Here is a 26,796-nt window from a genome sequence, read left to right as displayed (position 1 = left end):
AAATCTTTAATAAAAATTAAAAAATAAACGCCCATGTGTTTAATCACTTTTAGTTGGGTTCTCTGTTCCCTGACGTTGAAGCACCCCGGTTCGATCCTGCCAGGCCTGGTTCAGCAGATACATGCTCTTTTCCCCGCTGGGGCGGCTCTGCCAGATCAGGAAGGGCACACACAAGAAGAACACAGATTCCCCTCCCTCTCCCTGCGAGTTGAAAAGCTGCCACATATCGTGCCAATCAAGAACCCTCCAGATCCCTGAATGGAACTGCTATATCCACAGCCCGTCTCAGCCCAGCGCTCCAAATCCACCGTCAATGACCTGTGACTACATTTTCCGAAGGAATTTTATGGCCATTTTGGTAGGTCGTAGCTGTTTTGTGATCATAATCAGGCCCCCTCACACCTTTACTACAGCACAGGGTCCTGAGGAGCGCTTCCTCGGCCCGCCTGAGCAGGAAGGGAAATTGTGTAGACAGTATGTTCACATCCTCATAAAAGCCCAACTTAAATAAGTGAACGAACAAAAAACCATGGAAATCTACCAGATCGTGAAAGCTGTCTTTGAGCAATGAAGATTTTCCTTTTTAATTTTTCTTGAGATGTCTATGTTTTCATGTTTTTTATAATGAACAAAAATTTTTAAAATGTATTTTTAAGCTAAGACAAGAATAATAACAATGAATAATTAAAATAGTGGGAATTTTCCTCACAGAATGCGTACATCGGTGCTACAGGCCTGGGAGAGGCTGGGAACCGCGTGGTAATGATTCACTGCCCGAAGAAAAGGGGGAGCAGGTCCCACAGGCTCCTGCAAAACTCCCCCCTCCACCCAGCAATGCCCAGGGTTTGGCAGCTGCTCTAACGACGTTTCGCCCACCTAATTCTCAGCCATCTTAGGTTCTTCTGGAGTGAAATCTTCTCACCTTCATCTTCCTTGATAATAGCTTCTCAGGAGAAATCTTTATTTCAAAACTTTCCTATTTGAAACCAGGAACCTGGAGTCTTCCGAGTCCCCCAAACTGAAGAAACTAGAAGTGATGGTGCCATCCCCTAAATATCACCCCTGTCTTCTGTGGAAGAAGCACTTCTTTGAAAAGCTGTTTTCTGGTTTCATTTTATAAAAACACTGTAGTGTTTCCATAAATATTTTAGTTCAATTTATATTGTGAAATATGTGTTTGTGATCACGAAGAAAACACATGAAATGGTGCAAGAAGAACTGGAAGAGTCGGTCGGTCTTGCACCTCAGGTCCCCCAACCGCCTCCCCGAAATAAACCGTATCAATACCTTATTGAGAAATTTTCATACAAATGGGTGCATACAGGTATTTATCTTTCTCATCTCTCACACTCCAAAAGAGGGTTTTATACACAACTGCTCTCTACCTTGCTCTGTTTGCTGAACGGAATAGCTCAGAAACCTTGCCTTCCAATAGATTCATGCAGATATATTCCTTCCTTTAATCATCTACATATTAATCTAAAGCAATTCACACTGTGAGTTATTTAAATAATCTCATAGTTTTGGACAGTTAGAGAATTGATCATTTTTGTGAGTACATACAGTGCTATAATTAAAACCATTTTAAATGTGTATATATATTTGGGGGAAGTCCCAAAACATGTAGTTCAGGGATCAAAAGATAGATGTGTTTTATTAAAACTGCCAGTTTCTCTCCAAAATTTCTACAAGTGTGTGTTCTCATAAACAACGCATGTCAGTGCTGATCCCCCACACCCTTGCCAAGCTGAGAAGAACTGAGGTTTCAGTTTTTAAATTACATTCTTTAAGTATTTTTTAAACTAGTATCAAAATCAATACAGAGCACAGAATGCTAAGTGCCAAATTTCAACACATTAGATATCTCCAGTGTGCTGACATGTCCCGCACAAAGTTACCAGTGCAGCATTCCCCTGACATTTCTGTGCCCGTGTTCATATTTGACCTCCACGTGTATCACTCATTGTACGGTTCATGTTCATAATTCACACTTTCCGGGCCCCACTTATGACAAACATGGCTCCACAGCTGTCCTGTTCCTGGGTCAGCCATGCTGGACAGATGTCATGGGCGTCACCCATCAGCCCCTGTGCTCATCTCAGCGTCATACTTAATGCTGTGTCACGCCATGTAAACATCTTATAGAAAGTTTTAGCTCCTATGGTAAGTCTGAATGGTTTCAACTTATCTGCCTTGGATTTATGTTAGGTTTACACACTACTTCTATTACCTGCTGTATGAACTGGAGTTGCACATGGTCTTTCATATTTTAAAAAAAAATAGCATTCTTAGAGTTTGAGGTGATAAAAATATGAAAACAACCATATCCATCAATACAGAACTAATTAAATCAATTTTATTTACTGACTAAATCTATTATCATGTGACATTAAAAATGAGATTGATATAAATATGAGATAATAAATACATCTTTCATATCTACTATTTAGTGAAAGAAGCAAAGTACAGAACAATTCTTCCATTTGTAGTGTTCCTTTTTAAAGTTATATGTCTCTGGAAGCTTATATAAGATTATCAAAACGATTGTTTGCTCTGATGAAGAAGATGGAGGCTGGGGAATAGAAATGGAAGAGACACTTCTCACTATCTACACTTTTGCGTAATTATTTTCCCCATTTAGCTGTAATTTTAAATATATATAGTTATGAAGAATAAGTGTGGAAATTGGTTTCAGAGAAGGAAGAAGCTGTACACAAAGCCCATGAATTTATAAAAGAGATAGGGTCATATTCGGGTGTTCACCCCAAACATTATCTATTAGAGAGGATTATGTACTAGATACACCTATGACATGCAGAGGAAGAAATGACAGTATAAGAAAGAGTTATTACTTAAATTAACTTAAATTTGAATGTTAGAAGAACTATAAAAATACAACAGTTAATTTTTTTTGAAGATTTTATTTAATTATTTTTAGAGAGGGAAGGGAAGGGAAGGAGATAGAGAGAGAAACATCAATGTGCGGTTGCTGGGGGCCGTGGCCTGCAACCCAGGCATGTGCCCTGACTGGGAATCGAACCTGCGACACTTTGGTTCACAGCCCGCGCTCAATCCACTGAGCTACACCAGCCAGGGCCAAGCAGTTAAAATTTTTATCGTGATATAAAAAGCACAAAACATAAACTTACCCACTTAACAATGTTTTAAGTGTGCAACACACACTTGGTCCCTATATGCACATGGTCATACAACAGAGCTCTAGAACTTTTCCACCTCAAGTGACCGAAACTCAATACCCACTGAACAACTCTCCATTTCCCACTCCCCCAGCCCCTGACGACCACTGCTTTGTTTCTGTGAGTTTTACTAATTTAGATAACTTAGGTAAGTGGAAAAAGGCAATGTTCATCTTTTGATGGTGGTTTATTTTACTTAGCATGTCCTCAAGAGTCATCCATGTTGTAGCAAATGCCAGGATTTCCTTATCACATTTTCTTTATCCATTTACACTTGGTGGACGTTTAAGTTGCTTCCACATCTTAGCTATTGTGAGGAACACTGTAGTGAACGTGAGTATGCAAAGGTCTCTTTAAGATACTGTTTTCATCCTTTTAGCTATATACCCAGAGTAGGAATGCTAGATAATATGAGCATTCTAGTTTTAATTTTTTGAGTAACCTCCATACTGATTTTCATAGCAACTGCACCATTTTACAATTCCACCTACAGTGTAGGAGAGTCCCAATTTCTCCACATTCTTGCCAGCCCTGCTATTTTCTGGGGATTTTGTTGTTTTGTTTTGTCTTGATTTTTGACAGTGGCCATCCTATCCTGTGTAAGGTGATATCTCCTTGTGGTTCTGATTTGAATTTCCATGATGATTAGTGATGCTAAATGTCTCTTCTGCTTTGGTCATTTGTATATCTTCTTTGAAGAAATGTCTATTCAAGTCCTTTGCCCATTTTTAAATTGGGTTATTTGTTTTTCTCATTGAGTTATAGTACTTCTTTTTTAAAAAAAATTTATATTAATCACTGTTCAAGTACATTTTTCTGTCCTTTACTCCCACTTTAGCCCACCTACCCATCCCTCCCCACCTCCCTCCCATTTCCAAACCCCCCCGACCCAGTTTTTGTCCATGTGTCCTTTATATTTGTTTCTGTAAACTCTTCCCATTCTCCCCTGAAATTCCCTCCCCTCTCTCTTCTGGTCACTGTCAGCCTGTCCTCTATTTCAGTGTCTTTGACTATATTTTGCTTGTTTCTTTGTTTTGTTGTTTAGGTTCCTGTTAAAGGTGAGATCATATGGTATTTGTCTTTCACTGCCTGGTTTGTTTCACTTAGCATAATGCTTTCCAGCTCCATCAATGCTGTTGCAAAGGGTAGGAGCTCCTTCTTTCTTTCTGCTGCATAGAGTTCCATTGTGTAAATGTACCATAGTTTTTTGATCCATTCATTTAGTGATGGGCACCTAGGTTGCTTCCAGCACTCAGCTACTGTAAATTGTGCTGCTATGAACATTGGGGTGCATAGGTTCTTTTGTATTGGTGTTTTAGTGTTCTTAGGATATAGTCCCAGCAGTGGAATTGCTGGGTCAAAAGGCAGATCCATTTTTAGTTTTCTGAGGAAGTTCGATACTGCTTTCCATAGTGGTTGTACCAGTTATAGTACTTCTTTATATTAGTTGTATTCTGGATATTAACCTCTCATCTGATATATGGTATGCAAATATTTTCTTCCATTTCATTAATGCCTTTTCATTTTACTGACCATTTCCTTTGCTGAGCAGAAAATTTTAAGTACGATGTCATCCCATTTGTTGGTTTTGCTTTTCTGCTTGTGCATTTGGTGTCATATTTTAAAAAATCATTACCCATTCCAATGTCATGAAGCTTTCCCCCTATGTTTTCTTCTAGGAGTTTTATAGTTGTGTTTTTAGGTCTTTAATTCATATTGAGTTACTTTTTGTGTATGGTGTAAGGGTCCATCTTTATTCTTTTGCATGTGGATGTCTAGTTTTTCCAATACTATTTATTGATGAGACTATCCTTTCACCATCATGTAGTCTTAGTGCACTTAAGGAAGATCATTTGACCATCCACACTAGACCTTATTTGTGCGTACTTTATTCTGTTCCATTGGTCTATATGTCTTATCCTCATGCAAGAACCATACCATTTTATTTACTGTAGCTTTATAATATGTTTTGAAATTGGGATGCTTGCAGCTTCCAGCTTTTTTCTTCTCTTTCAAGATTATTTTGACTTTTCCCAGTTCTTTGAGATTTTTAATTTTAGATTTTTTTTAATTTCTGCAAAAAATGCCATTGCGATTTTGATAGGGATTTTATTTTCACTCTGTAGATTACTTTGAGTGATATGGACATTTTAACATTTTTAATTCTTCCAATCCATAAACACAGGAGATTTTTTCTTTGTGTGTATGTGTGTGTATTTAATTTCTTTAAGTAATGTTTCCTAATTTTCAGTCTAAAAGTCTTTGCCTCCTTGGTTTAGTTTATTCCTAAGTATTCTATTATTTTTGAAGCTGTCAAAAATGAGAATCTTTTCTTAATTCCCTTTTTTTGAGTTGTTTACTGTGCAAAAGGAGAAAAAAAAACACAACTGATTTTTTAGTGTTAACTTTAGATCCTGCAATTTTGCTGAATTCATTTATTAGTTCTAACAGTTTCTTTGTTGGGATATTTTGGGTTTTCTACATATAATATAATGTCATCTCTGAATAGAGATAATTTTACTTCTTTCTTTCCAATTTGGATGCCTTTTACTTCTTTTTCTTGTCTAACTGGTCTGGCTATTACTGTCATAACTCTGTTGAACAAAAGTGGCAAGAGTAGATATCCTTGTTTTATTCCTCTTCTTAGAGAAAACTCTTTCCTTTTTTCACAATTGAGTGTAATGTAAGCATCATGGGTGGCCTTTATTATGTTGAGATCATTTTCTGCTGAACCTTGAAAAAATTAACCATTATTGTTAGAGGCAATAATGCATTTTCTTGCCTTCTTAAAGAGACCATTGAACATAATGTACTCTTTTTGATAATTCAGGGTTCTCATTTAAACTTTATTTACTACTAATATATAATAACATGATACTATCATGGGCTGAAATATATTTTCCCTTAAAATTCATTTGCTCCAGACAGACATTACAAGAAAAGAAACTATAAACCAATAACAAAACAAAAATAATATGTGTCAGAGATCTGGAAAGGTTTTTTAATGTTAAATTAACCAGATATAACCGTAGTACTTTTTGCCTATAACACAGCTATCCTGGAAACCAAGTGCATAGTGTGTGGTTTTAAGCCTAATTCATGTAAGATTAAGAGAGCTGCAGACCAAACACATCATCTTCCGTTTTAGAAACACTCACAACTCCCAACACAGTGTGGAGCGGCGGCAGAGCTGTCTAAGAAAACCTACCTGTTTTGATCCCTGCGTCCCTTTGGAGCTGAGAGTGATTTTGTGCACTTGTTTAGAAAGCATTAAATAGAAATTGCCCATTAGTACTTCCGTCTAAAATGGCAAAATCAATTTTGGTATACAAAGAAAAGGAAATTTTTTGGCTTCTGCAATGAATTCTTTTTCCCCCTCTCTTCATTTAATATTTGTTTTGCTAATTCTTCTATGTCTCTGTTGATGGTATTTACTGTTCAGTTGCTAATGTAGTTTTTGGTCTTTAAAGCTTTTAACCTTTCATCTTTGGTAATTCAAGTGGGTTTTAGAAATCTTTTTCACTTCCCCCATGTCCAAAAATTGATCCTCAATCAAACTCACTTTCAAATGGCCTGAACACTTTGTTACCTATGAAGTACTCAGAATCAGAGGCCTTGCTGAGCCATCTGGTTAGTGATCTTTTCATTAGTGCTGGTTAGTGTCATTTTTTTCCTTCTTCTTCTTCTGGTTAATGGTGTCTGTTTCCCTTCCTTCCTCCCTCCCTCTTTTCTTCTTTCTTTCTTTTTCTCTTTCTGTTGGAGGAAGTAGTAGGAGTAAGAGAGACAGGGCCTGCTGGACTCGGATATTGAATCTGTTGGAGTCATAGGAAAAAGGCATATTTCAGGAAGCTATATTCTTTGTTTCTGTCTTTGGTTGGTTTATTGCTTTTTAAATAATTCAATTATTCACATCTAATTTTGAGAGCTTGAGTTGCCTGGGTTTTTCAAATGGTTATCCACATTTCTGAATCACTGAGGTAATTTTTGCTACAAATTGTGGTAGAAATTTTAACTGTGAAGTTATTTCCCGTCACAGCAAACAGCTTAATTGAGAAGCTCGTTTATCCCCTGGGCCTCCAAAAAATCCCAGTGTACCAAGATTTAATCCAATTTAAATTCCTCTGTATGATAAATTCTTCAGTGATATAATAACACCATCCTTTTTTCCAATGACATGGAAGTTGTGGAAATACATTTTTACCATGTCTTTCTTTTTCAAAAAAAAAAAATTCTCTTTCCAAAGTTTTGCAGCACACTTGCTCAAATATAACATCTTTTGGTGTTTTGGGATTTTTGTTGTTGTTGTTGTTTTAATTATATCAATCTTTTTATAAAAGGATTTTGAGGTAGAGCCTAGCACATTCCATTCACGCACTGCAGTGATTAATTCCTATTGCTGCTCAGTCACTTGTTACTTTATTTTTAGGGGCAAATTTATAGCAAGTCTTGGATCACATGTACAATGGTATTTGAAGTATCTGCAGCTGCTTGCATAGCAGAAGTTCCAAGCTGCATTCCTGTTGTGAATCATAGGTTTGTGAGGATGGTACCACACTAGCAAGAAAAAGAATTATCTTTATGAAAGTGTGCAAGCTCTCACACACGTACACAAATCTCCCGAGGATTCCTAGTATGCAAAACTGAGAACACCCTGTAAGTGTCTTATCAGGAAAAGAGGAAGAGGTCACTTTCCAAGAATGTCGTTTACATCTAGTCATCTTATTCTGTGATCAAAACTCTTTGATACTTCTGAATATATACATGCATGTCCATCTACATGTTAAATAGGAATACATGTATCTGTGTCTATATGTCACATAGAAATACCTGTATGTCCTATAGATAACCAAATCAAGTCCTGCCAATTTTGAAATTCTATGGGTGTTATTCTCTTAGTACATCATAGAACTGCCAATGGGTAATTTGTACTAAAGACATTCCAGTGAGGTGTGGCTGTCTCTCATATGGTAATAGAGAATTTATCAAGGCTTTTTTAGTCCAATCACCAAAATCTGCTCTGTATCCTTAAGGGCCTAAGTCACACAGATATCTTTACAAGTCACAGTGTTTATAATGAAAGTTAAGCATTCAGACCCTGGGGTCAGATTACCTGAGCTCTGTTTCCCAACTGAGGAGCCTTGGGCAAGGGCCTTGTTTCTCAGTCTTGTTATTTGCCTACCTCAGGGGGCTGCTGATCAATGAAATGAGATAAAGTACATAAAAATGCTTAAGAGAGTTTGGGCTCTTAATAAGTCCTGAGTGCATACCAGCTATTTTTGCTCCTCTGAAGAAGCAAGAAAGAAAACTAGAGCCGAGGTAGTGTTCTTGACTGAGACAAGTGGGGAGGAAAGCCACCATTGGAACAGGTGCATTGTGGAAATGAACATATGTCTCTTCAAGTAGTGTCCAGCAGAACACTTAAAATTCCTTAGTGATGGTATGATCTTTGAGGATGAAGGCCTCTTGAGCAAAGATGGTCTCCACCTCAAGGAGGAAAGGAAAACTGTCTCACATGAAGGCTGGCTAAACTAAGGGAAGAAAGTACTTATCTAGACTTACTTGGGGCTGATAATCCATGCCTCCTGCATTCACAAGTTATATAGCTGGGATATAAAATGCCTTACTACTTGTAATCCTCAGAAACAGTTTGCTTTGCCAACCGAACCCAAGAAGTTTGAGGGTTTCATGCTTCCCTGTTTGGCCAAGAAGGTTATGTCAATTTCTGGGCCATGGCAGTGTTTTCTGCAGTGGATTGATCCGTGAGAGATTAGGTCACACCTATGATCCATTCAACAAAATATATGAAAATTTGTCTCATTCAAAGCAAGAATCACCCAGTTCTGGAGCATGGCACTAACCACAAATGTCTTACTATTGTCATTGTGTTGACACTTTTTCTTCTACAGAGGCAGGTTTACCCTTCAATTTTTAAAAAATTTATTTAAGAGAAAGAAAGAGAGAGAAACGTCGATTTGTTTTTCCCCTTATCCATGCACTCATTGGTTGATTCTTGTATGTGCCCTGACCAGGGATCAGACCCACTGCTTTGGCATATTGGGTCAATGCTCTAACCAAGTGAACACCTGGCCAGGGCTCTTACCATTCTTTTTTTTTTTTTGAAAGATTTTATTTATTTTATTTATTTTAGAGAAGGAGAAGGGAGGGGAAAAGAGTGGGAGAGGAACATTGATCAGCTGCCTCTCCTCTGCATCCTGACTGGAGATTGAACTCATAACCCAGGCATGTGACCTGACTGGGAATCGAACCAGTAACCTTCCACTTTGTGGAACAGCGCACAACCAACAGACTCACACTGGTCAGGGCAACCCTTCAGTTTTATAGGTCTCTCTCGAGGCCCTGGAGAGTACCCAGCAATGTGTTTACATCACATGTTTTTGTGAAATCTGCAAGTAAAATATTTTAACTGCAATTGGGATAGACTGTTGTCACATTCCCACTGAAGCTTCTGCTTTGACACAGTCCTCTCTTGTTAGACAGTGTTGGAAAGGTCATAGGCATTGGGGGGAATCTGTCCAAGCCAGTGGTTCTCAATGACAGGCTGGTGGGAGTGATTTTACTCTCCAGGGGACATTTGGAACTGCCTGGAGACCTTTTTCGTTAGTTACCACTGAGTGCATATTATTGGCATCTAGGAAAATAAGGATAGGCATGTTGCTAAACATCCTACAATGCACAGGACAGACTGCTACCTCAAAAAATTACCTGGTTTCCAAATGTCTATAGTGACATATTTGAGAAACTCTCAGCTAAGGGGAGATTGAATAGAGGATACAAAATTTAGTTCAATGTTGATGCATGTATTTATTCAGTTATAGTCACTCCTCTCCTTGTGTTAAAATAATACTCCTAAAATCCACGGTACTTACTCCCCCTGTGCTGTGACAGAATGGGGCAAAACAATGAAGAAGTCGTGTGGCTCTACAAAAGTGGAACTGTGCCCGAAGATTTTCCAAGTTCATAGGTAGTGGAGAAGGAGTGAGGTTCAGAGAAGCCAAAGCTAGTCTTTGAAATTCCTGCAGTCACAGGACATCTAAAACTGTACATGGAGGATTTTGATTCTTATCCACATTGAGTCCAAAAGAGACATCCCTTGCCTGAATATGCTCAGCAAAGGAGCAAGTCTGACTATCCAGTTGCCATACATTTTTTTCCTTTTTTTTTCATGGCAATTGAACAACAACAACAAAAAAAACACTTAGAATTCTTATGTTTGTCAGGGTATAGCTCTGTAGCAGTAAAGTTACAGGCTTTATATATCCCATCAATAACGACAACAAAAAACACATTTTGATCAGCCCTGCTGGAGGAAAGGCTAATTTATCTTTCCAGCCTCTCTACAGAAAATAATATTACAAAAGTACTTATATGTAGAGAGGGTCAAAAATAGGAATAAAAAATGTAGAAAAAAAGCATTACAGAAGTGTGCCAGATAATTAATAAAAATAGTGTCATATTTCTAAATTTTGTGATGTTTGTCATATTTGTCAAATTATGTTTTCAGTTTTCTTTTTCTTAAAAAGGGATCCAAAGTTGCTCTAGGCTCTGTAGTTTACATTACCAAAAACTCTTATTTGTGAGAACATGCTGTGTGCATATGTGAGTTAGGGTGTGTGTAAAATATATGTATCTAACCTTTACTTTTCCATCAAGCTCACCCAGACCAAGCCCTCACCAACTCTCAGATTCTTACAAGTAAGCTCCACTTGCCTTCCTGAACCCAGACTCTAGTCCGTCACGTCTAGTCCCTAGACCTTCTGGGAAGTGCTCCTGTGAACACACATACCCGCGAACAAACAGAAGGAGCTCGACACTAGGAGAGGAGGATGCTTCCTTGGCAGCCTGCGCAGCCCTCTATTTTGGCCTCACCGCAGGGCCTTGCAATTCATTCCCCTGCCTTGAGGTCTGCGAGTCCTGGAATGACAGAAGATTGACTTATCTTAAGTACCTAATACAGAGCCTGTCCCGGAGCTCTGGAAACAGTCTGGTGGATCTACTTCATGCCTCCTGCAGACACGGAAAATCATCAGTGCACATATTCTTCTAAACAATCAAACCTTGCTGTCCACAACATCCTGCAACTTCATGGCTACTCTCGCTATGCAGCGAGAGTCTGCAAAAAATAAAATGCAGCAAGAGTCTGCTGCATTTCACTATTTAGCCTTTTACAGGTATGGCTGGCTCACCAGTATCTGGTCAAAGGGAAAGGACACAGGGCCTCTGGCTGACTGGCTGGCAAAGGCAATTGTTTCTGGGTCACCCACAGGACATCCCCAAAGCAGGTCTGCTAGTGACGACCCCAGCACTGCTCACGAAGCAAACAGCTGTCTGGCCGTTGGCTGTGGCCCAGACTGGGTCTTTGTCAGGGTGTACAGGGACCTGCTGGGCGGAGACCAGCAACCATGTGGGCAGACAGGCAATGTGGGGAAACGCCTGCGAGTTAAAAGTGGAGTCAGAGACAAGAGGAGGAAATGACTAAGAAGGAATAAGGAAAAAGGCTTTTCAAATAACGATGGGAAAGGGACTGTGTCTATGCGAATATTACAGATAAAGTAAAACTGGTAACACATCATTCTTTTTCAGAACTACTTGAAAGGCTGAATTCCCCATAGAGGTAACAGGTGTACTAGGCGTGCACATACGCAGGTGCGCATGCCACACACAGTCTCTCCCTGGGCAACAGAAACTTTGCTGGGGGCTGAGTTTGAGCTAACAACTGTAACATGAAGCAGCAGTTGGTATACTCCTGAAGTTCTTACATTTACCTTTCAATTCCAAAGGCTGCTTATTTGTTTTGCTATTAGGTTCAGGCCCTGATTACAGGTTATTGATGGGCATTAATAGATGCCTAGATTTTGCAAGCATGTTTAAATTTCACAAGTCTTGAGTATTGGGGAAGTTCAGGCTGTCGATGCTTTGAAATACAACACTTTCCATAAAGGCCCAAGGCTTAACCAACAATTAACAATTATAATCAAGGGTAAGCAGAAAGTAAGCACATTAATTTGTTCATTGTGGTCCTCAAGCACACACATGAGCTTATGAAGCATACTTTTCACAGATATAGTATTTTAAATGTTTGGAAATCCTCAAACTGATCTGTGAGAAACCACAAGCCCAGTTTTTTTTGTTTGTTTGTTTTTTGTTTTTTGTTTTTGTTTTCAGGAAAAGCTAGCTCTTTTTACCTTGCCAACGGAGGCAAAATCCTCCTTTTAGTGATACATTTGTTTCTAAAATTGTATCTTTTAAAATCTTCTTGAGTTTCTGAAATTTACAGCAATGTGTATTTATTATCCCAAATCAATAATGCTGATAAAAAAATTTGCAATAATGGGAGAGAATATAGTCTACCGTCTTTGAACTTCATGGCTGCTTGGCTTGACCCTCCTTCAATTTGACATTTTAACAACTTGGAGGGATATAGATTATAGAGGCTTGGCCGAAACAGCAAATGTTTTCTCAACTAATCCCCTGAGAATTAAGACATCTAATTTTAGTGTACAGAAAAAGTGATAAATTACTTGGGATTATACCTCAAAAGTGTAAACCCCATGCAGATGGGTTGCAACATGATTGTGAGAGAGTAAATCTGAACTGCAAATATGAAAGAGTCTCTGGATATCGACCTTCCTTACAGGGCAGGGAAGCCAGGTATGCCTAAATGCCCCTTTCAAACATGTAGTTGGAGGTCATCGATCAAATCACATCACAACAGGATGAAACCTGATTTTAAAAATCAAGTTATTCCAGTGATTTGACCAAAGGTTATTAGTTAGATACGTTGACTAGCTATGTTAAATATTATTCATCTCTTGATAGGAAACAACTTTAATCTCTGTTTATTATGTATGAACTGTTGTAGCCAAGGACCAAAGGTATAAAAATCCCAAGGCCAAAAGCACCTCTAGTGAACAGGCACGTTAAGCTATTTTTTTTAAATAGACTTGGTAGCCAAATACAATAAAACTTGAATATCCATTTCTATTCAGTTTACTCCAGGCAGCTCCCTGGACCAGCCGGGGAATTCTCGGGATGGAACAAAAGTCCAGTGTTTCGTAATCCCTGACAAAATGTACAGACACCCCCCACACACTACTGCCTTCAGCAAATCTGCTCCGAAGCCCGAATTCATATCATCTTATTATTGCAATACATATCGGTTTGTTTTTAAAAGAAACCCTCCCAATTTCAGCTGTGCTCACAGCTGAGTGGAAGGCAGGCTTCAAGGTCCCACTCTCGCGGGTGGAGTCAGGTCCTGGCGCAGAAGTCACCTCCACGTGCGTGCGTGTTCCTCCAGCTCTGCCTTCTCCGGTGCCCAGCCGGCCCCTGCCGCTTGTTGTTTCTTTAAAAGATTGTTCTTACAACATGTAAAGTATAATTCACTTTAAGTTACTTATCTGCATAATCAAAATCATTTTGTAATTCTAAGAACCCTCTCTCCTGTTTGAAAATTGCTGAGAAGTCTGATCGTAGGTTTCACATTCGCAGAATGTGACGTTAAGCTGTGAACCTTCCTTTTTATCTCCTTCATAACACGCGGTCTGATAAATTTTTGAATTCGTTAAGCCACTCCATTTCTTTCGTTTTCCCGCAATTAAGTTGTAAAATAATCGCTGCGATCATTAAGCATCCATATAATACTGTATATTTTCAAAGTGTTTCACAATTATTTATTTTACAAGTACCTTGTTCTGTAAATCAAGTTTTATCGTGTCCTACATTAGCCTAAGACACGCGTTCAACATGATCAGATTAACAGGTGGTATATCAATTCTAAAGGCAAAGGTCGCCCTTTATTCAATACGCATACCCGTTATTTAATTGTGTCCTTTTGACCTTTGTGCAGCCTAAACATGTCTTTACTTTGTCAGGAGCCAGAAGAACTTTAGAGTAGACCAAGAGAAGTGTCCTGGGTGCCACAATGACAGCTTGTGAAGTACCCTGAACAGGATCTAAGAACTGTTGCCATTCTGGGCACTCAACTTCCAGTACTGGCCACCCCAGTTCCCCTCTGTTAGAAACCAGCCAGTTGTTATAAAATTATGAAAGAAAGCCAAGTTACCGTAGATGTGCTCTGTGCTGAACAGAAGGATGCTCACATTTCCAGGTGACATGTATTTATATGTGACAATGTCAGAACCTCTCCTTTTTTGTCCCAAAGGCATGTCTCACCAATCCTTTCAGCAGAGAAAGGGGGGAATCAATGAATTCATCCTTGTGATTTCTCACACCTAGGGAGCTGTCTTAGCCATTGATTGCTGCCACATGGGGTCCCTAAGTTTTCTCCCTCTTAGGGGTGGCATCCATTCTCCCAGATGTCTCAACAGAATGGAGGCAGATATGGCCCTTCCCTTTTCCAGACCTGCCTTGCCAGGTAAGAACATGGCTACTACAGGGTCAGGTCCATCTTGAAACCATAGTATGAGGAGCAAAGCCAGAATGCTATCTAATGTCACTGACCCCTCATATCACAACAGAAAGCCCTGGTTGACTTAGGTGTCTATCACAAGAATGTCCCCTGAAAATACTCTCTTTTTCCAGGATGGTCTCTTCAGTTCCCCCCAATCAATTGTGGCTTTTCCCTGTAAATCTACCTGTCCTGTTCCCCACCCCAATCCCTCCCTTAAGAAATGCAACACTCCCTTTCTCCAGCAAGAAGGGGAGATTCCACTCCTAAGTCCTTCCTGCATCCAGCCAAATGCAGCACTGCCTCCAGCCCTGGCTAAAGGGCCAGACAGGTCTCTTTTGTAAATGAGGGGCTGGGGGTTGGGCACGAACGCTCCCATCAGGAGCAAGCATGAACATGGAGGCTCTAAGCCCAGTTCTGTCTTGTCGCCAGAGAGAGATGCAACTGGTTTCTTTATTAGAAATGTCAACGAAGAAGAAGTAAGCACACCTCACCAAGGAAAACAATACTATTTTTCTTGGAAAAAGTATAGTCTAATGTCACATTAAGGTAAAAATATCTCTCCTATTAACCTGGCTTTAGTCTTGGCCCTTTCAGTAAAATGAGCCCGCATTATTAAGTAAAGAAATATGAAGTACTTTCCTATCTCCATCATCCCCAAATATTTTATTATGCCAAATAAATAATCATGTTGGTAAGTAGGAGGGCAGGAGGAGACAGACAGACACATCCTTTGTCTCTGTCTCTATGTCTGTGGGGTAACATTCTTCCCCTATTCTCAATACAGGGTTGTGTTGGGTATGAGCTTTCCTGGCCTCCATATATGATTGCTCACATGCAGGGCTACATCCAATTACAATCAGAGAAATTTTAGAGGACTTAAGAAAATCCTTATGCCAAGTTAGAGTCCCCATTTGGGAGATTTCTAGAAAACCACGTATCTAAAATTGGATTAATCTTTCTTGAACCCAGTGATTGATCCAGCAGTGTATTATCGATCTATCTATCTATCTATCTATCTATCTATCTATCATTTCTTTCTCCTCTACTAAAACTGCAGGTACAATGGATCATATAAGCCTGAACTGCCAGGGTCCATCTTTCCAGAGCAAGCAAAAAGTTTGCCTGAGAATGAAGCCAGCACAGATAAAAGCACGAATGAAAGATGAGGAGAGAGGGGTAGACAGATACACAGTTGACAATTTCCTGAATCTCTGGATGCAGCCACTGAGAAGCCATGGACACCCTTTCTGCTATACGTACCCTGAGTTTGAGTTCGGACACTTAAGAGACTTATTACTGGAAAGGATTATGCCCACCTGCTAACAGTGGCAATGATGAAGTTTGCACTTTCTGCTTTATCTGCCTTTCCTTTTCCTTTCCTTTTTACAATGACTGTCTTCTACCCATGTAATAAGAACAACTCATATATAAATGAATATATAAATATTATATGTATATGTAAATGATTGAGTAGAGCTGAGGAGTTTGTAGAAATAAGTGATTCAGAGGAACACCCCATCCTTCTGAATCCTTGTTCCCATGATGGATTAAATGCAGCAACCTCCGGTGCCACTTCCTTCCACAACACTTGTCGAATTTGATTCTAGCTGCTGTGTACTTGCCTGCCTTGCCTCTACATAGCAGGTTCCTAGGGCAGCAGCCAGGTCTTCTTCAGTGTTGCAATCCCAGAACCCATGCCTAACACAAGTTATCACTTGTTACGGTTTTGTTGACTCTGTGACTTGAAGCCACTCAAAAAATTTTAATCTAATGGGAAAAATAAGACAAACATGGAGAAGAGCATGTGTACCTTTCAAAGAATCTTTGCCAAAATGGACAACTTTAGTACTTACAAGAAATAGAGTGAAGGAGAAAAATCTAGTGAAGTGGATTACTCCCACTCCTTTGCAGTGCTCTGTCTGGAGCAGTACCACCCAATAGAAATATAATTTGAGCTACACATGTATTTTCAAATGTTCCAGTGGACATATTTTAAAAAATGAAAAGGGGTAAAATTTATTAGTATTTTTATGTAATCCAATAGACCCAAAATAATACCATTTCAACATATATTCAATGAAACATATCTACTGTATATTCCTTATTTGTACTCAGCCTTTGCAATTGTGGTGTGTATTTTATACTCTCAGAGCATCTCAGTTCAGACGAGTCCCACTCTGAGTGCTCAGTAGCCATATGGAACTCATGACACCATGCAGGAGAGCAGCGTTCTATACAATTAAAACTCCCAGAATATGTGTAGCTGAGTAACCTGTCCTTTCATGGCCTAATGTGCCTGCCTCCAAGCAGTTTATTGCAATCTGGACCCCTCCTCCACCTCCAAAGGCAGAGATGCCTGTTCCCCATTGGAGACCTGGCATTAAAAGGTAAGCAGTAATATGCACGTGGCCTCTCCAGCTTCCAACAACCCGGAGTGAGGGCTCAAGGCAATTTAGTTCAATGTTGAACCACTGTTTTCTTTCCCAGAGAACCCAGTCTCAGCAAACCACCAACAGTTCTCCACACTTTATTGTCATTTCTCAACAGGAAATTCTAAGAAATATAAGCAAATGAGGAATCGCTGAAGCCCAAATGAAATGCGAAATCAAAAACAGAAGGATACACCTTCAACGGTCCTTGAATATGTCATTCCAAATCTGCCTAAAAATTAGACTTCGGAAGCAAAAGTTCCTTTCAAATAGAGAAACGCAATTTCACTGTCAAATGGAAGGATGAGGGTCTCTTATCAGCAATCCCTTTCTTTTCACTTCGTGCCACAGGTTCAGAGCAAAAAATGGGAAAAGCTGTCCTGGCCTCCATATATGATTGCCGACATGTGGGGCTGCATCCAAGGACAATCGGAGAAATCTTAGAGGCCTTAAAAAAATCTTCCTGCCAAGGTTAGAGGCCTCATTTGGGAGATTTCCAGAGAACTGAGGCCATCTTTAACGGCCTCAACTTTTTCCAGGCCAGATGAGGGGCAGCCCCGCCGTCTGATTTCCTTCTAAGTGCACAGTCATCACAGCCGGCAGAACGAGAGGCCTGCCACGGCCTCCGATAAGGTCTGGACCTTGTTCCAGTGAATAATCCCCAGCCCAGATATCTCTTTTAGGTCAGGGGAGGCTTTCCCGAAGAGACCAGATGCATAAATCCTACCATTAAGTTATCACTTTCAGGTGGAGTTCACATGATTGACCAAGAGGCGGGAGAAGAGAGAGAATGGAACAGGGAGATGTTGAAGTTGGTGTTTCCCATCACAGAACCAGAGTTCTGAGTTCTGGAAGGAATCTAGAGAGCTCAGCTGCTCTCTCCCTCTGGCTCCACACAGCACCATATGTAAGTCCTTTCAAATCCATGAGAATGCGTTATTTTTTGTAAAGACCTCTAGAGGAGATAAACATCCCCTCAGTCAATTATTCCCTGAATCAGCCACCCTCATGAAAAATTTCCTTAATTCAATGTGATTTGAATCACCACTGCTGCCGTTGACAGCCTCTGTACGCCTGGAGCTCCCAGTCACTGAGTCCCTGTTCAGTGCAAGGCCCACGTCGAGGGGATCCGAAGAAGGAGGCAAGCTCTGGGCTCCACACACTCGCGGCTCAGAAAGGAAGATAAGCCTCGTACATAAACAATCACAATCCAAGGTAGAAAGTGCTAAGTGCAGTAAGATAAAGTGCTGGGACAGAGCAGAAGACAGAACTCTTTGTCTCCAGGGAACATGGAGAACAGCTGGCCTGCATTCTTCTTGTTTGTCCTGGGTAATCTCTCTTCCTCACTGTGTATTTGCTCTGTTCCATCGCCTCTCGAGGCTGTCAGTATTTTGAGACATATGGAAGACACTGTACAAGTTGGGAACATATCTTATCTGATAGTAGAATGTTCTCTTTGGGGACGAGTGTGGCTACTAGACACTGGCCAGCTGCCCACATGACCACTCTACCTGTCCCAGAACTTTTCTTTTCTCTGTCCTATGTTGTGACCAACCTACTATATTAAAACAGAGATCAGAGATCACAAGTGCTAAAGAGTGTCTTTTAGAGCTAATTTGATATGGAATAATACCTCTCTCCTCTCCCACTACCTCGTGTCTTTCTTTCTCTGATCTCACAGGAGCGCCAAGGACGCTTATTTGTCACCCAGGACAGCAAGTCTCACACCCCCTGATGTGCTCATCTTGCTTCCCTGCTGGGTTACAGCCAGTGAAAACAGAGGGATTTCATTGTTTCTCATCCTTTTCTGTCTGCCAAGGCAGGTGGTTCTCAATGACAGAATTTGTTTTTGTCAGAAGAAATCAGAAATATGGCTCTGAGAATTTAAGAGACTTATTCAACTTCATACAACCCCTAGTGATGAAATGGGGATTCGAACTCAGCTTCCCCATCTTTTCTTTCCACCATGTAGTGTTTCCTATGCACTCACCAGATCTCCCCAGCCACACCATGCGCTCCTGCAGGGCGGAGACCACGACTGATTTAGCACAGGAAATCAAAATGTAATACTTGTTAAGTGGCTGTGTTTGACTGCTCTGCTATAGATTCCTAGAGACTAGCCTTTCTATTACTTTAATTGCCCCACCGTGTCCCTTCCCCTTTGGTTCAGTGTGGGAATGTGTTTATACGCACATCCGCACGTGTGCCTATGTGTGTGTTTTAACCTCCTTGAAGAACAAAATCAAGCAGATGTGGGAGGTGGTGAAAAGAAAAACAGAAAGGTGATTACAAATAACTATTCAATACAAATCCAGAACTGCTAGGTGTCCTAAACACATGAATGTTACTTTCTGCTTCTCCTGAAATAATGCTATAGAACTAGAGAGTTTCACCGAGAAACAGCACACCCAACAGCCAGCGCAGAGGGTCTGCAGTCCACCCAGACCCTGACCTAGAACCTCCGGGTCAGAACAGGCTGAGCACAAGGACAGGCCACGTACATGAATGGGACAAATTCAGGACCTGTTTAGGCTTCAGACCCAGTGGCAAAGTTCACGAGGAATAGGGAAGATTTGGTGTCATTTATGGTTTTTAATTTTCAAGGGGAGGGCTGAAGTGTTTTAGATGCCCACAGCTGACATAAAATGCAGGGGGTTTTCTTTCTTAAATAAAAGATTCAAGAAAAGAAAAACATATCCCACGAAAGAAAGAGTAGTGAACAATGGAATTGGTACAATTTACAGCTGAGGCCAAACAACTGTTGTTAATGAAATGGTGAAACTTGACTTGCTTGTTTGAAAAGATGAGGAGAGTTCTTGAAATTGAAGTGCAGAATATAAAATGATAATGATCTGAAACTAAAACTTCAGATTAGTTCAACAACTTCTGGGTATTGGAAAGGCATGTTAAATGTATCAATTAGCCCAAGGAGAATCCATACTTCTTTATTCTTGATGTTGATAGAGAAATACATATATAAAGTTGAACCTAACCATAAAAAATTAGAAATGGAATATATAACTTTGAATCACTATAGGGGAAAAAAGAAACAAAGTTTAATGCGACAAGGAGGCAAAATTTTTTGAAATAATGCATATTAAACAATTTCTGTAAAAGCTGACCTGGTATTTTCACCTTCACTTGTGTTCACTTGTGTTAAGTTTGACACTGTATATACCAGTAGCTCTCATAATTTTATGGGATTTTTAAATGTAAGATAAAGTAGAATATTAAAAATGTTTTAAATAAAATAAGATAAAACATTTAAAATAAGGAGAATACCAAAAGGTGGATTCCAAAGAAAGTATGGCCTCCTCTGGTTTAAGTGTATCCGTTTGAAAGGAAGCACGTGGATGCGCTGCCGAGGAGACTGACGGCAGGCGCCAGATTTCCTCAGGGGAGAAAAAAGAGTAGGTCTTGGTTGGGAATATGCCTAAATGAGAAGTTAGGTGAAAACTGAGACTCTGAAGAGATACACAGGTGCCGAACGTGATAAACTCCCAATATAAGAAATAACAAGACTTGGAGAGACAGCCTTGAGACCAAAGGGAAGATGGAGCATAAAGAGGAAGATTCTTACAACACAGGACGCCTGCTGGAGAAAGGAGAGTATGAAGTTCCCAAGGACCAGAGATATTTGAGAACTGCAATAATACATACTTAACTTTTGTGATGCTGTAATCCAAACTTCTTTTAATTAAACAGCTCTATTGCCCTAAAGTTCAGTGACCGTCTGCTGTACACACAGCCTTGGAATGTGGAGAAGGAGGACCAGGGCAGCATCCTGTGCGGGGACAGCGTGTGCAGAAGGGAATGGCACAGAGGCGGGTAAGCCAGCAACTGAGCTAATCAGCAGGAGCAGGCACCCAGGCCAGAAGAGGCCAGGAGAAATGGAGATGCCCTGTCCCCTTCATTCCCTAAGGCATTCTGAAGCACTGTCTCTCATTGACCATGAAACAAAGGATTTGAGCCATATCTCAAAGGACAAGTTAACCTGGAGAGACATTTTGAATATAGGGTGTATATTCTGTCATCAGGAAAACTAAAGGTCAAAATTTGGATGTAGAGATTTTCTGTAACAATATCAAAATTATGATGTTAGCAAATAAATTATAATGTTCCAAAACACTTTAACTAAAAACAGAACTTACAAGAAATGTTTATATGATTTTAGGTAACAAAATGAGTTTATAAAGAAAGCTAAAGAATTATAGATTTCTAGATAACTATAAACTACTGAGTCCTCATCCAGAAAAGTAAAAGGATAATAATGCTTAAAAGATTTAAATTACAATATGAAATAAAAGGTCTTAATAATTTACAGATTAAAAATCATCTTGTATTGGAAATAGATTTAAAACAAGCATTATAAATCTACAACTATGTGTTATATTTAAGCAACTTAAAGATTGGATGAAAAGGAAACAGAAAATAATGTAAGGATTAGACCTGATGATATAGTGGTTAATTTTGATATTTCCTGGTAAAGGAAATAAATGAGTCACAAGAACAGGAATTTCTGCTCGGTGAGCGAGCAGGGCTGCATGTGATCCAACCAGTAAAAACAGAAAAGAAAACGATGCGGAAGCTCCTATACAATAGATTCTGAAATCAGAGCAGGTCTTCCAGAAAGTCTCCAAGGCGATGTGATAAAGAGAAGTCTAAAGAGGAAGAAGAAAAAGAGAACAATGAGAAGAGTCCTCCCTATTCCAGTAAAGATTAGCAAACTCCTCAAGATTCCAAATCCTGCTGAGCCACAGGCTGTCCGGAATGGCCGAAGGGAGGAAATTCTTCCACTTCCACACACCCAAAATCCAAAGGATCTCCCTTTGCGTCAGTATGTGGAAGGGCAGACTTTGATCACGGAGAAAGGCTGGACTGGACCGCTGCGTGAGTTCCATCTAACCTGTTAGACCTAGAAGGCTGGAGAGGAAAGCTCCTTCCTTTCTCTGAATGGTGCACTAACACCTTCACAGCGGGGTCATCCAGGTTCTCTCTTGCCTCTCCCACCACTGAGTGCCTACTTCATACACACCAAACTCAGCTGTATTCAGTCCTTGCCTTTCTCTTCCCCAGTGCACCAGGCTCAGTATGGAGCATACCCTACATATTCAGTAAATACTACAAGACAGCTTTTTAAATGTGCTGGATGTTTTGAATAATTATTTCCTCCCACTTAAGATCAGAAAATCAAAGACATGTTTGTCAATTACAAAAATACTGAAAACAAAACCACTGAAAACAAAATTAAAAATTCTGCCCTCGTCCTCCTGGTGAGGGGAGACCGACAATAAAGTAGTAAGCATGAGTGAGAGGGAGAACAGGACATTTGTTTGCTCTAGGTCCTGCCTGGAGATTTCCACTCATCCCTGCACCTTTCTGAGCCTTGATTCCTTATCTCCCTTATCTATATAATAAGGAAGTTTGACCAGTGACTTCTAACGTTGCTTTTTGCCTCCAGCTTTCTGGAACCGCCTAGTTTTAAACACACAATGGTATTTGCCCGAAGACACATTTCTCCAACTCCCTATTTCCAAACAGAAGCAGGAGAGGAGGAGGATTGAGGTCTGGATACACAGCTCACGGGTGAAACTGAACATCAAAGAATGAACATCAAGCCTAGTCCTGAATCTTCGCTTCCCTGCTTCCTCCCTCTTGCTTTGCTCCTCTCTGTGAACTGGCATTTTTCACATCAGGTGCTCTACCAGTCCTGCCCCTTCCTACCCATTGATTTTTAGCTCTAATAGAGGCCTGGAAATGGCCAAAGCAAGGTTTATTGAAAGAGAAATGGAGTCCCTTCAATGTAAATAAAGAATGGTTTTCTACTGGCCATTCCAGGCCCCAGCCAACAATCCACCAGAAAAGAAAACACCTCCACATTTGCTCAGACCCCTTTCCAAGGTGCCTAGGGCAGCAGTGGTCCTAGCAGTGTGCTACAAAGCTCTCAGTGCCCGCAAGCATTTCCAAAGTTGTGTCATTAACGGCACTCAAAGCTTCTCAGAAACCTATCCCCTACTAGAAGCAAATAGCCTGAGTCACTTGCTGTGCACAGGGAGAATGGAAATGGATCAAAATGTGAGCCAGCCCACTCTTATTATTTCTAGTAACAGGCTGTGACTTAAATTCTGGTTAGAAGAAAGGTGGAGGTTCGCTGAAATGAAATGCTTGTGTTATTTGTGGAACTCAGCTTCATGTTTACTCCTATCCTCCATCGTCAAAGCACCTGTTAAAGGCCCATTAACCAAGAGTTAGACCCTAAGGATCAACTAGAAATATTCCAAATTAGCTTTGTGACTCACACATTCACAAGATCTAAGGCTTGAAAATGACAGGACTGTAGGCGATGCTAGAAGTGATACTGTTTTTAAAATCATTGAGTCAATGTGGAACAATACTATAATGTCACCATCTTGAGCTGCAATGAAATCATTCCCAGAGGCCATTAATTGATCCCAATGTTACCTATCGGCATCTTAAAATAGGCTGTACTGAAATGGAGATAAGAACATTGTTAATTGGAAGGTGGGGTCTTTGGAATTTGGCCTCCTAATTCTGATTCCTTTTCTGCCATCTCTACCAAAAAAGCTGTAGGAAGTACACCTTTTATTACACATTACAAGATGGCTGGAGGCTCACACCTGGGAACATTTTATCATTTATCTCAGGCACTGATATACATTTGGTGTTTTGCTTTGTGAACATTCAATAAAATAATATCTAAAGACACAGGAATGTCAGCACAACAGATAAGTTTGTTTCTAAGCTACATCAGATGTTCTGTAGTCATGAGCATTTCCTTTCTAAATGGAATGCAATAATTGCCATTAAAGAATGCTACAGCCAGATGTCATTTTAAACTGTTAATCAGCTGGGCAATCTCTCTCCATGTAGTAAAACTTTATCTCCCATAGGAGAGAATTTTAAGGTTTGCTATGACAGCAAAACAAAGAACCAAACCTACTCCTACAACTCCAAAGAATCTTCTTCACAAAACTAATCAAACCATGTTGTGTGCTTAATTCTTGATATTGTACCTTTAGGCTAAAGAACCATAAGAGGGTTTGGTTTTGTTTTTGCCAATTGGTACTAGGATTTTGATTATCATCTTCTTTTCTTTTAATAAAATCATGCTACTCCATTTAAGAAATATTTGCAATGAAATAAGTGTTTCGTTATGCTTTTGTTTTTTAAAATCTTTAAAGGTCTACTCCATGACTCCCATTATTCATATCCTTGGAATAAATTACTACAATCAGACCACATAGGGAGAAAAGTTAACTCCCAATTACAAAAGGAATCCATCCAAGAGGTCAAGTATTAATCAATGTTACTTAACAATCCCACTTTCCTTCTTAGAATGCATATTCCCATCAGGCCATGTTAAAACAGCATGCTCACCAGTCCCTCCTTCACTATTTGGCTTCTGCTGAAATCTAGAGTCCCCTATTGTTCATGTGAATGGCTAACTTTACACCCATCTCCTTAATAGCTTTATCTGACTTATAATTTGTCATTGTCAAACCATTAGGCCCTCAGCTTTGGTCTTATTTTTCCTGCAGGTGTCAAAAATGCAAAACCACAATTTACAAAACACAAAATGACAGGAACCCATTTGCACTGGTTTTGAAATGCCAGAAGGTAACTTTATTTACAATATCACAACCTTCTCTCCAAACTAGTTTGCCTGAGTTCCAGGGTGGTCTGAAGAGTTGATTCAAAAAATAAATGCCACCACAGCAGCTTACAATTCCTAAAGCCAAACATCCAGATGTGTCAATAATCTGTGTAAATTAGAAACAGATGTAAGCTCTTGTTGAAAATAAATATAATAGAATTATTTCCTTTTGCCTCCTCATGCTTTCACACACTTGAATTTAGTTCTTCCACCTTTTTTTTAGTTGGTTCAGTTGGTTCGTATTTAAAAACAAAATCATTTCTATTTTTCACATGGGGAGTGTAGCCATGTACAAAGTTCTGTAGAAAAAAAGAAAAGAACAGTCAATTTTGTGCCTTGTTTCATGCCCGGTGGAGGGCATCCAAGCAAAGAGGCTTTCTGGAGCCAGTTGGTGATCCAGAATATATTCCAGCCAAATCTTCTGGAATATTCTAGATTCCTATCGCCACGTAAAGTGATTGTGATTTGGAAATCCACTGTGTCCCCATGAGTTTAAACCAGTTAGAAAGCAAAACCAACATCTCAAATAGGGTAGAACTACATTATTGACAACCTTTCTACTTACTTTCATTTGATGTAATTATACTAGTTTGTTAAAGTTAAGAAGTTTTTGTTGTTTCAAGATTTTTTTTTTTTTTTTAGGAATGAACGCACGACTTAGACTCCATTAGTGTGTGTTGAGTGGGGGTGAAAGGTGAGGAGTTTGGGGATGGTTACAGGTGGACAGCAGGTTGCAAGATAGTCATCAGAGGCTTGCATTTCTTTAGAGTATAAATACCAAAACCAACTGCACAACGTTTTTTATTATACCCCTGACATCTGTGAGACAAGTTCCAGTGATCACAGAGCTATTCTGAAACGCCCGGGGCCATTTTGTCTCTATCATGTGACACCAGGGGAGGCTGATTCAGCTTCTTAGGAGCTCTCCAAACAAATAAGTCTAAACAAAATGAGCCACATCCACATTCACCTCCTCAGTCTCAAACACCATTCAAAGTAATAATTGTTATTATTATTATAAAAATAACCTTCTTGAAGGAAGGGCAGCCCTGTAGGTAGGTTAATATTCACATTCAGTTCTTCAGTGATCTCCGACTTTTCTGTAGTTGTTTGTCCCAGTTACTCAGCCACTCCTGGACATAGTGGCATGTTATTGTATGGACTAAGTCATGTCCAGGCAAAACTGTATTAAACAAAAACACAACACTTCCATTCTGAAAACTTGCCCCTAGCTAAAATAATAGAATCAGCATGGTTTGCCTTCAGTGTAGTTAATCTACTGCTTTCCCTCTCGCTCCACTGTGTCAATGACAATGGGATCCTCCTCAGTGGCCATTCTCCCCTATTTTCTTGTTACCAGAAATATTATGGGAGGTAAGTGCCCAGTTCGGAAATCTACCTTTCTTAGGCCCTCTACAAATAGGCTTATTATTGAGTAAAGCTTCAGGGAAAACTCTTTAAAGGAGACTGTCTGAACTAGCAGATCCCCTTTGCTCAGTCTCTACCCCTTCCTTTTTTCTCCTGAGTCCTGGATGTGATTGCTGGAGCTACTACAATTGATTCGTAAGTTCGAGGATGAGAGCAGGTAGCGTGGCCCCCGGTGATGTCAGGGAGCTTCCGTCTATGAGACCCGCTCGTCTACCTCTGGCCTTGTGAGTAAAGGAGATGCAGGTAACAGTCCTCATCGGGTGGAGGACATCATCTCGCATCCTTGCTAGCAGCTGCAGATGTAACATTTTACATATTCTCTGAGGAGTTTCCACCCTCACTCCTGCCTGGGCTCCACCCACCCAGGGATGAACCAAGACTCTGCCACCCACTTCTACCTTTCAGAAGATATATTTTTCCTCCATGTCTCAGGTCTTTTCTCTGTCAAACTCTTTTCTAGTGGGGGGGGAAAAAAAAGAAGGAATTGTTTTTATCCTCCCAAAGATGACTTTGGTGCTTGCACTACTTTGTATTTATCTTGGAATGTAATTATAAACCACCTCCTTTTCAAAAGATTTACATAAGGCAGTTTATCACCTAGCTAATCCAATTACTTTATATGGGTTTTTGGACTGACAG

General features: G+C 40.0%; 1 pseudogene; it reads left to right on the top strand.

Annotated features, from left to right (window-relative positions):
- The window catches only part of LOC123818718, a 121,726-nt pseudogene that overhangs the window by 5,950 nt on the left and 88,980 nt on the right, over positions 1-26,796 (top strand).

The sequence above is a fragment of the Phyllostomus hastatus genome, unplaced genomic scaffold (assembly GCF_019186645.2).
Source record: "Phyllostomus hastatus isolate PE091 unplaced genomic scaffold, TTU_PhHast_1.1 phas_contig_29, whole genome shotgun sequence".
In the NCBI taxonomy this organism is placed as follows: domain Eukaryota; kingdom Metazoa; phylum Chordata; class Mammalia; order Chiroptera; family Phyllostomidae; genus Phyllostomus; species Phyllostomus hastatus.
This window is presented reverse-complemented; position numbering and strand designations above follow the sequence as displayed.